The sequence below is a fragment of the Miniopterus schreibersii genome, assembly GCF_964146895.1.
Source record: "Miniopterus schreibersii genome assembly, chromosome: 16".
Classification (NCBI taxonomy): Eukaryota; Metazoa; Chordata; class Mammalia; order Chiroptera; family Miniopteridae; genus Miniopterus; species Miniopterus schreibersii.
This window is the reverse complement of record NC_138116.1, coordinates 31,453,491-31,464,320: the sequence shown is the minus strand read 5'-3', so window position 1 is coordinate 31,464,320 and position 10,830 is coordinate 31,453,491.

Below are 10,830 nucleotides of genomic sequence, written 5' to 3'. Positions count from 1 at the left end.
CTTGGGCCCAAATCCTTTTAGGAGTCTTGCGATAGAACAGGAAAAAGGAGAAACCCAGGTCCCATTCCCCAAAAAGAACGTAACAAGAGGAAGTGGTTTATTTAAGTTTTTTGGCCACATCTTTTCTCCCACTAGAGTCAAGTTCTTCCTCTACTTTCACTTTTTCTTTGGATAAAAAGTTGCCCCCATTTCTCGTTTCCCCTGTTAGACATGCCTGTGGGATTAGGGTTATGGCTGAGCCAGCTAGTTGCTGCCTGTTCCTTAGCGAGCTCTGCCATATGATCAAAGACAGGCTGGGGTTTTGTTGTCATGGCAACCGACATTTACATAAGCAAGAACTGAGGGGAAACATTTGTTTTGGAATGATTTGTGGTAAATTTCATTGTAATGGAAAGATAAAACACCAACTTGATGGGCCAGCACCTAGAATTTGGAACAACAGAATGGACTTTTCCTGTTTCTTTTCATGAGATTTATTTGATGGGTACTGCCTTTGGCTATCAAAAAAACAACCACCACCACCTACGATACCTAGAACAAAAGGAATGAATGCGATTTTTAATTCTCAATCACATTTTCTGTAGCAATTAGGATATGGTGTGTGTGTGTGTGTGAGTTCTTCTAAAGCAAAGGTTATTGATCCAGGATCTGTTGACCCTTATGGGATCTACCTATGGATCCCATAAGGGGTGTGGCAGAGATTGCTCACTCAGTTCCCTGTTGTCTTGTTCCTGTGCATACTGCTCGACTACATTTCCCAGGCTCCCTTTGCCATTACATAAGACTGTGTGACTGAGTTCAGCCAATGGACTGCAGAAGTGTCTGGACCACTCAGGCCTGGCCTATGGAAACCTCCCACAGGTGCTCCTCCGTGCTCTTCCTTTCCATCAGGCTGGAATGAAGATGACACCCAGGACAGGACCTTCATCCACCAAAGCCCTAAATGACTGCATGGAGAAGGGCCTCTCCAGCTTAGTGACTGGCTTAGTTAGCAAAAAATAAACTTCCGTTCAACCATTACATGTTTTAAGGTCTAATAGTTAACAGCAGTTAGCCTACTCTGACTTATACAAGGAAATTGGAGAGGTGAGAGCTTAACCAACTGGCAGGTTATTAATGACCAAAGGATGCCAAAGCTTTGTAGAAATCAGTAAGCTGCTTCATGCACCTAATATAACCTTTTTTTTTTTTTTTAAGTATAAGTGTGTCCCATGTACCACCTGAAATTTAACTGGACATTCTGTATTTTCATTTGCTAAATCTGGCAACTTTATCCCAGGCCTGCGTTTTCGAGAAGCACTGCTGCAGGGCTGCTGCCTTTTCCTCCAGTGGAATTGAATCCCTTCTGAAGCATAAACAATCTGTGCCAGGACAGCTGGGACCCACCAGCTCATTCCATAGCTCACATTCCTGTCATCTTTGGTAACTGTCCCAAGTGTACGTTCCCCTAGTTCCCTCTCTTTGTTACTGGCATCCGCAAGCTGGTCTGAATCTTCTGTTCCCTGGCCATATATTACATACCCCCATTTTTGGACTTTACTCCATCTTTGAAGCTCAGGCCAGCCATCTTGTCATGCTCCCTACCCTCTTCACTGTTATCACCCAGTCTTCCTCTCATTTATTAGAGATTTTGACATCTGGTTCACAGTCTGTCTTTACCCCAATGCCTGCTGTCATCTGGGGTGACCCATCCTTCAGCTTGGCCTGTCATTTTTTGAGCATCTCAGCTCTGTTGTCTAGTACTCTTACATTCCTGGAATCTTAAAAATCTTACTTTCTGACCATTACCTTCTAGTTCTCTCACTGTTTTCCCAAAGCCCAGTTCTTCCATCTCAAGGAAACTTCTAGTTCCTAAACTCAACCATCGGCCACCTCCTACCTTTCCTTTTTTTCAGGTTGATAATAAGCATATATATAAGATGTTGTCAGGTCTTAGATATATCCAGCTGCCTACTGGACATCTCCATTGGGTGTCCTGAAGGCACTTCAAACAACATGTTCCAAACGGAATTCATCATTCCATCATCCCTCCCCCGACCTGCTGCTCTTCAGAGATTCCCTATTTCAGTGTCTATCACCATATGGCCAAGCCAATAGCCTGGAGACCATTTGTTACTCCTTCCTCTTGCCCATCACCCCATTTCTAGTCATTTACCAAGCCCTAGCTCCTGAGCATAGAAAATCAGTCCACTTAGCCCAGCCGGGCGTGGCTCAGCGGTTGAGCATCAACCTAGGACCCAGGAAATCAAAGTTCGATTCCTGATCAGGGCACATGCCCGGGTTGCGGGCTCAATACCCAGTTGGGGGCATGCAGGAGGCAGCCGATCAATGACGACTCTCTCATCATTGATGTTTCTCTCTCCCCCTCTCCTTTCCTCTCTGTGAAATCAATAAAGATATATTTTTAAGTAAAAAATAAAATCAGTCCACTTAATCTCTATCCCCACTGCTGCTGCCTTAGTTCAAACTGCCAACGTCTCATCTGGATGACCTCAACAACAACCTAACTCCTAACTGCTCTCCTGTCTCTAGTTTTATCCCCCGCTAATTTTTCCAAAAAAATGGAAGCCCTAGTAAGCTTCCTATAATATGTATTAGATTATATTCTCCTTCAGCAGATATCTAAACTCCCTACAAAGGGATACAGAGCTTGGCTGACATGGCTCGGTGGTTGAGCATTGACCCATGATCCAGGAGATTGTGGTTTGATTCCTCGTCAGGGCACATGCCCAGGTTTTGGGTTTGATCCCCAGAAGGGGGCGTGCAGGAAGCAGCTGATCAATGACTCTCTCTCATCATTGGTGTTTTTCTTTCTCTCTCCCTTCCTCTCCCTCGCCCTTTCTCTCTCTGAAATCAATAAAAACATATTTTTTAAAAAAGGGGGGATACAGAGCTCTTTATGCTCTAGTTCTTTCTTCGATAGAGAAGCCTCATCTCTCCTCACTCTCCCTCCTACTCTGGCCCCTAGCCATACTGAATTTCTTGACTTTTTCTTTACCTGACCTATCTACTCTCCCCTCCAAGCTTTTGTACAGTCTGTACCTCTGCCTGGCTCATCTTCTCCCTCACCTTCAAATACCAGTCTTATATGACACACTAATTTGGATTAGGTGGCCCATATCTTCTATTGGCAATATGTGCTTATAACATCACACTGAACCAAAATTGCCTGTACATGTGTCTGTCACAAGACTAAGACTGTTGAATTTCCAATACCCAGCCCTGCTTGACACACAGCAGGTACCCAGGGTATGTATTTTAAACAAAAGAATGAAAAACATAGGATAGGTGGGAGCTGTGGGTAGTAATAACTTAGGAGGGACTTAAAAATTACTCTTACCAGTTAGCTTCTGCTGTCAAATAATCTAGGCCAATACTTAGTGGCTTAAAACAATAATCATTTATTCATTTTACAATTCTGCAGTTCAGCACTTTGGGTTGGGCTCTGGTCTGGGCTAGTCTCATCAATTTAGGTCAGCTTATGATTATCTGGGGGCTGGCTGGTCTTGGATGGCCCTCGGCTAATACAATTTATCTCCGCTTCCTGTGATCTTCCATATTCCAGCAGAGTAGCCTGGATTGGTTCTCATGGCTATTGACAGGATTCCAAGAAAACAGGCGGAATCACACAAAGTCTCTTAAGGCCTGGCTTTAGAAATGACAAACTGTGTCCTGGCTGGTTTTGCTCAGTGGTTAGAACATTGGCCCCTATGGACTGAAGGGTTCCGGATTCGATTCCGGCCAAGGGACATGTGCCTCCAGCCCTGGTTGGGGCGGCTGCAGGAAGCAACCAATCAGTGTGTCTCCTCACATCAGTGTTCTCTCTCTCTCCCTCTCTCTCTCTCCCCCATCACTCTTTCTGAAAAGCAATGGGGAAAATATCGAGTGAGGATAAAAAAGTAAAATAGAAATATTTTGACCAGGATGTTGTGGCTCTACAGGGCGTGGGCCACTTCTTCCTCGAGTTCGCTGAGGAGAAGCTCAAGGGCGCCCAGCATCTCTTAAAGATGCAAATCCAGCTCTGTCTGTGTCTGAGGCCACCTGTCACTACTTGAGCCAAATTAAGCAGAGACAGGTTGAATCATATATGAGCGTTTATTCCAATAATGCTGACAAAATGCAAGAGCAGTCGGTCACCCTGGAAATTCTGGAAATTCTGCTCTGACCCCCCTCGCCAGTTGGCTGATTATATACCACTGAGGGAGAAGAAAACTACCTGCAGCTGCAAGCCACAAGTCTAACAGAGAAAAGGGAAGGGAGAGGAGGGTCTGCAGTTCGGCCTTCAGGAGCTCAAAGTCCGATAACTAGGTCCTAATCATCTATGATGTTACAAAGAGCTCAGCCCGTTTTTGGGAACGGAGAATGCTCAACATTCCTGAGGCAAAGTCCTGGAGAGGGTTAGGATCTGGGCACAGCAACTAAATCAAGGTATCCTGTCCTTGGTCTGCTCTCAAATGTATTTCTTTTCTGAGTAATGGACCCACCGAGGCATCTTATCTTTTTACAGCCGTGTCTCATCCTCCAGTTTCCCAGAGTCTGTAAGAAAACTTCTTATCTATAGTTAGTAAGGTGAATGATTATTACACAACTGTGGCTCTATTCTTACTACAAGCCCTTCCCCACTATCATAACCACTAGGTATCCTTTCAACCACCCTGGAGCCTCATCCATGCATTGGACCAAATGGAAACAAAGTTTTTTGCAGCAAGAAAAAAAAGCAAGGGAAGATCCCATTTATAATCTTGATAACCTCCTAAATACTTGTATTCCTGAGTGGGAAGACTCATTTGGAGTCAATAGATTTCCAATTCTCCCCTAATCTGTAGATTTTGGGCAACACAGATCAAAGTCAAAATGGATCCTTTGGAAACATTTAAGTTAGTTCCCCAGTTCATCTAGAAGAGTAATAGTACAAAATGAGTGAAATGTTGAAGAAAACGCATCCTACCACATATGAAAATGTATTATAATGCTATTGAAATAAGTAATATATTGAAATAAGAATAGGCAAACAGATCAATGGAACTAAGTTGATTCTAGTACCAGACATAAGAAAAATTGGTACATAGTAAAGATGGCATTTCAAATCAGTTGAGAAATAATGGATTTATTATTTTATTATCATTTTTTAATCCTCACTTGAGGATATTTTTTCCATTGCATTTCAAAGAGAATGGAAGGGGGTGAGGGAGGGAGAGAGAGAAAACAATTGATTGGTTGCCTCCCACTTGCCCGTGGACCAGTGTGAGGGATCGAACCTGCAACCTAGTTATGTGCCCTTGGGCAAAATTGAACCCGGAACCCTTCAGTTCGAGGGCCGACACTTTAACCACTGAGCCAAACTGGCTAGGGTGGATTTATTTTTTATTTTTAAAAAATATGTCTTTATCGATTTCAGAGAGAGGAAGGGAGAGGAGAGAGAGAGAGAAATATCAATGATGAGAGAGTCATTGATCAGCTGCCTCCTGCACGCCCCCTACTGGGGATCAAGCCCGCAACCCGGGCATGTCCTGGAATCCAGTCTTGATCTCCTGGATCATAGGTTAATGCTCAACCACTGAGCCACACCGACTGGGCTAGGGTGGACTTATTTTTAATGGCATTAAGCCTCTTGGTTTTTTTTCTGTATTTTTTCCCCTTTGTTCTTTTTTATGTCTTCCACTGATTAAAAAAAAAGATTTCTACCTTCCTAACGCACACAATTTCAAATGTATTAAAGATCTAAATGTTAAAAGCAAAACTATAATAGCACAAGAAGAAAATATAGGTGGATATATTTTTAAAATATTTTTATTTATTTTAGAGAGAGAGGAAGGGAGAGGGATAGAGAGATAGAAACATTGATGAGAGACATTGATCAGCTGCCCCTACACACTCCCTACTGGGGACCAAGCCCGAAACTGGAGCTTGTGCCCTGACCAGGAATCAAACCTGTGACCTCTAGGTTCATGGGTCGAAGCTCAACCACTTAGTCACACCAGCCAGGTTAGGTGGATATTTTTGTACTGTTGAATGTCTGGAAGATATTTAAAGCATGACAAAAAGTTGAGAGGCCCAAAAGGAAAAGATTGCAGGATCTGACTACAAAGTATTTGAAACTTCTTTCATTTAAAAGGCAGCATAAAGTTAAAAGACAAATGAGAAAGAAGAAAATATTTGAATCTTCTATAACAGCCAAAGGGGTAACATCCATAAAAAATAAAGAATTCCTATAAACAAAAAGACAAGGGCTCAGTTGGTTAGAGCATTGTTCTCATGCGCCAAGGTTTCGAGTTTGATCTCCAGTCAGGGCACATACAAGAGTCAATCAATGAATACATAAATAAGTGGAAAAACAAACTGATGTTTCTCTTCCTTCCTCTCTCTAAAATCAATATATACAAATTTTAAAAAAGAAAGACAACTCAGTAGAAAATGAGCAAGGATAATAATAGATAAGTTACAGAAAAACAGATACGATAAAATCCTTAACCTCACTACGAACCAAAAACTGCAAGTTAATGAGACATGATTTTCCCCTCACCTATCAAATTGTCAAAAATTAAAAATATAATATTCTGTGTTGGAGAGGATGTGGGAACTTGGCAGTCTCAAATACTATATGATGTGTTAATTGGTTTAACATTTTTGAAAGGCAATTTCCCAGTGATCATAAAAAACTGCATATACAGGCGGCTTCTGGTGCTTGAATTGATACAGTTTACACGAGTTACCTTCATTTTGCGAAAAGTTCTTCAGGCCCTGGCTGGTGTGGCTCAGTGGTTAGAATGTTGGCCTGCGCATCAAAAGGTCGGGGGTTCAAATCCTGATCAAGGGCACATACAGGATGCAACCGATTGATGTCTCTCTCACATCGTTGTTTCTCTCTCTCCCTCTTTCCCTTCCACTCTCTAAAAATCGATGGAAAAAATATCCTTGGGTGATGATTTAAAAAAAAGTCCTTCAGCTGTGCACTTATGATTTGTGCACTTTTCTGCTTGTATGCTACAGTTCAGTATAAAATTTAACAAAAAAATGTGTACTCTTTGACTTGATAATTTCCCTTCTGGAAAAACCCTTGTATATGTGTAAAGATGTAAAGGGTTTTGTTGCAGTGTTATTTATAATGGCAAAACATTTTAAAGACCTTAAATGTTTATCAATAGAGGACTGATTAAATGAAGTAAAATCCATACAAGAGAATAGCATAGTTATTAAAAAGACTAAAGTAGCTTTATAAGTACTATTGTATTGGGAAGATATTCATGATATATTAAATGGAAAAAGCAATCTGAAGAACAATATTGTATCAGGAAGTTATTTTTATTTCTTTTAGTTCACCTTTTTAGCCTCCAAAAGTAATATGTAATTAAAGATATTTATGAACACACACAAAAAGCTGAAAACACCTATAACCCTAAGCAAAGCTTATTTAACCTTTTAATGTGTTTTTCTGATCTTTTTTTCTAAGTATAATTGTGTTTTTAACAATGCGATAATAATGAAATGTGATTTTATTTCTTGGTTTTTACACTTAATCGAACATTGTAAGAATTTTTCATGTGACTACATATCTTCATAAATACATTTATCATAAATATATTTAAGCCCAGCCTGCTTAAATAAATAAATATACTTTTTTTTTTTGGTATATCTTTATTGATTTCAGAGAAAGGAAAGGAGAGGGAGAAAGAGACAGAAACATCAATGATGAGAGAGTCATTGATCGGCTGCCTCCTGCACGCCCCCGACTGGGGATCGAGCCTGCAACCCGGGCATGTGCCCTGACCGGGAATCAAACCCCGATCGCCTGGATCCTAGGTTGATGCTCAACCGCTGAGCCACGCCCAGCCGGGCTTAATGTTTTTGGTGACTTCAGAGAGAGGGAGGAAAAGGGAGAGAGAGAGAGAAACATCAATGATGAGAGTCATTGGTCAGCTGCCTCCTGCACGCCCCCGACCGAGGATCAAGCCTGCAACCCGGGCCTGGGCCCTGACCAGGAATCAGACCATGACCTCCTAGTTCATGGGTTGATGCTCAACCACTGGGCCACACCAGCCAGGCTCAATAACTTTTTTCCAAATAAGTACTAAACTGCAAGATCCTGGAGGCAATGACTAATCATATTTTTTAACGTCTTACTTCCTTCTTGTAGTGCTTAGTACCCTGCTATGTATCTGTGGATATTCTACTCAAGGCAGGTCATGTGAGTTCTTGTTTCTTTTTTTTTCTCTATATATTTTCTTTTTTTCATCCACATTTATTCTCCCCATACCCTCCTCCACCTCCACCCATCCGAAGTTCTTGTTTCTTTTAAAGCGGAATTCTTTAATAAAGTTGGGAGACTTTTACTTAGGATGTGACCTAAGGACCTGGTGGTTGTTTTAAAGGATTTTCAGTGGGCTGTGAAGAACCATTAACGCAGCGGTGAAAGGGGCAGTACCCAAGAGTGAGAGCCTCCGCAGTACCGCACCATGATTTTTATATCTGCTTAATATCCCAGATGCTATATCAAAAATGTTTCTGTTTGTATTTCTGTTGCCCTGTCATTGATTTCTGTCCCTTTTAACTCTGTTGAGAGAACAGGCAGTGCAGTCAGAATCAATCATCTAGGTTTAAGATTTCTGCCTTCCCAGCCATTTCTTAGGAATAGGCACCTTGGATAGGCTTCAGCCAGCCCTGAGAGACACTGCTCAGGAGAGAAGAGCCACAGCTATACGGAGGTTACCCTGATAGCTGCCCGTCTGCGGCGGCCCTGCAGCCAGCCTGGCAGCAGAGCCGGCTTTGTAGGCGGGGGTGGGTTTTGTGAACCTGTGGACCGGCTCTATTATCTGCCACCCTTACTGGCCACTCATTTCTCTTAAATGGTCACTCTCTACCTTTTCACTGCTAGTCTTCTAAAGAGAATCCCACACTTACCGCTTCCCCTTTCTCGCCTGCTTTGTGCTTCAACCAAATGCTGTCTGGCTTCCAACATGCTTTCGAAACTGCTCTTGAAGGTCACTAATGACCTAATCGCTATATCCAACAGCTTTGCCTCAGTGCTAATCTTGACGTCTCTGCAGAATTTAAAATGACTTTTTAGAAACTCTTCTCGCTTGTGTGTAATGACTCGAACTTCAGATTCTCGCTCAAGCAGGAACCACAGTAACTAATAAATATAGCTAATGTTAATTATTATTAATTATTAATAATTATTTATTAATTATCAGGTTTTTTACATGTAATTGTCCACTTAATTCTCTTTTGTTTGAGGAAAATATCATTCCCATTTTATAGAAAACTAAGATATGAGAAAACAGAGGCTTGAAGAAGTTGAGTAATTTGCTCCATTGCGTGGGTGATATGGAGCCACCCAACCCAAGGTGTCCAGGAGCAGAGCCCGCCACCTGAACCGCTGCGGTGTGTCCGACGCAGTTGGAAGGGATTTCTGGAGGTCAGCAAGTTCAGCTGCTTCACTTTATTTCTGCAGAAAGTGCTATTGGGATTTTGATAGGCACTGCATTCTATCTGTAGGTCACTTTGGAGAGTATTGTTATCTTAACGATGCTGAATCTTCTAATCCAAGAACACAAAGGCCTTTGCATTCATTTTTACTCATTCTTTAATTTCTTTCAGCAGTGTTTTGTAGTTTTCACCTGCAAGTCTTTTACCTTTGGTTAGTTTATTCCTAGAAATTTTATTCTTTTTGTAAATTAAATTTTTTTTTTATTTCTCACCCAAGGATATTTTTTCTATTGTTTTTCAGAGAGGGTAGAAAGGAGAGAGAGAGAGCAAGAGAAAGAGAGAGAGAGGGAGAAACATCGGTGTGAGAGAGACACAGTGACTGGTTGCCTCCCGCACCCGCCCCACCTGGGTCGAGCCTGCAACCGAGGCACGTGCCCTTGGCCGGAATTCAACCCAGGACCCTCAGTCTGCAGGCTGCTGATCTTACCGCTGAGCCCAGCCAGCTGGGGCTGAAATTGTTTTCTTAATTTCCTTTTTGTATTGTTTATTTGCCACTGTATAAAAACCCAACTGATTTTTCATGTGTTGATTTTGTATCCTCCAATTTTGCTGAATTCATTTTTTTCCCGATGGAAACTTTAGGGTTTTCTACATTATAAAGTCATGTCAGAGAAAAGGAATAATTTTACGCCTTCCTTTATAATCTGGAGGCCTTTTACTTCCAGCGCTGTGTTGAAAGAGGTGACAAAAGGGCGTGTCTTGTTTTGTTCATGATCTTAGGGAGAAAGCTTTCGGTCTTGCACCACTGAGTATGATGTTGGCTGCGTGTTTTTCACATACAGCCTTTATTACGTTGAGGCAGTTTCCTTCTATTCCTAATTTATTATTTTCATCATGAAAGGGTGTTGGATTTATAAAAATTTGAATTTATTGATTGATGTTAGAGAGGGGAAGGAAGAAAGAGAGAAAAAAGCATCAATTTGTTGTTCCACTTATTTATGCACTCATTGGTTGACTCTTGTATGTGCCCTGACCAGGGATCGAACCCAAAACCTTGGCGTTATCAGGACGACACTCTAACCAACTGAGCTACCCAGCCAGGGTCTTGGATTTTGTTAAATGCCTTTTTTTTTTTTTTTGCATCAGTTGAGCCTAGTCATGTTGTTTTTCTCCTCTCCTATTAATATAGGATATTAATTACATTGATTTTTTTGAATCATCCTTATATTCCTGGATTAAATCCCACTTGGTTATGATGTATAATCCTTTTCATATGCTGCTGAATTTAGTTTGCTATTGTTATTATAATTTTATATATATATTGATTTCAGATATAGGGAGAGGGAGAGAGAGAGATGGAAACATCAATGATGAGAGAGTCACTGATGGGCTGTCCCCTGCATG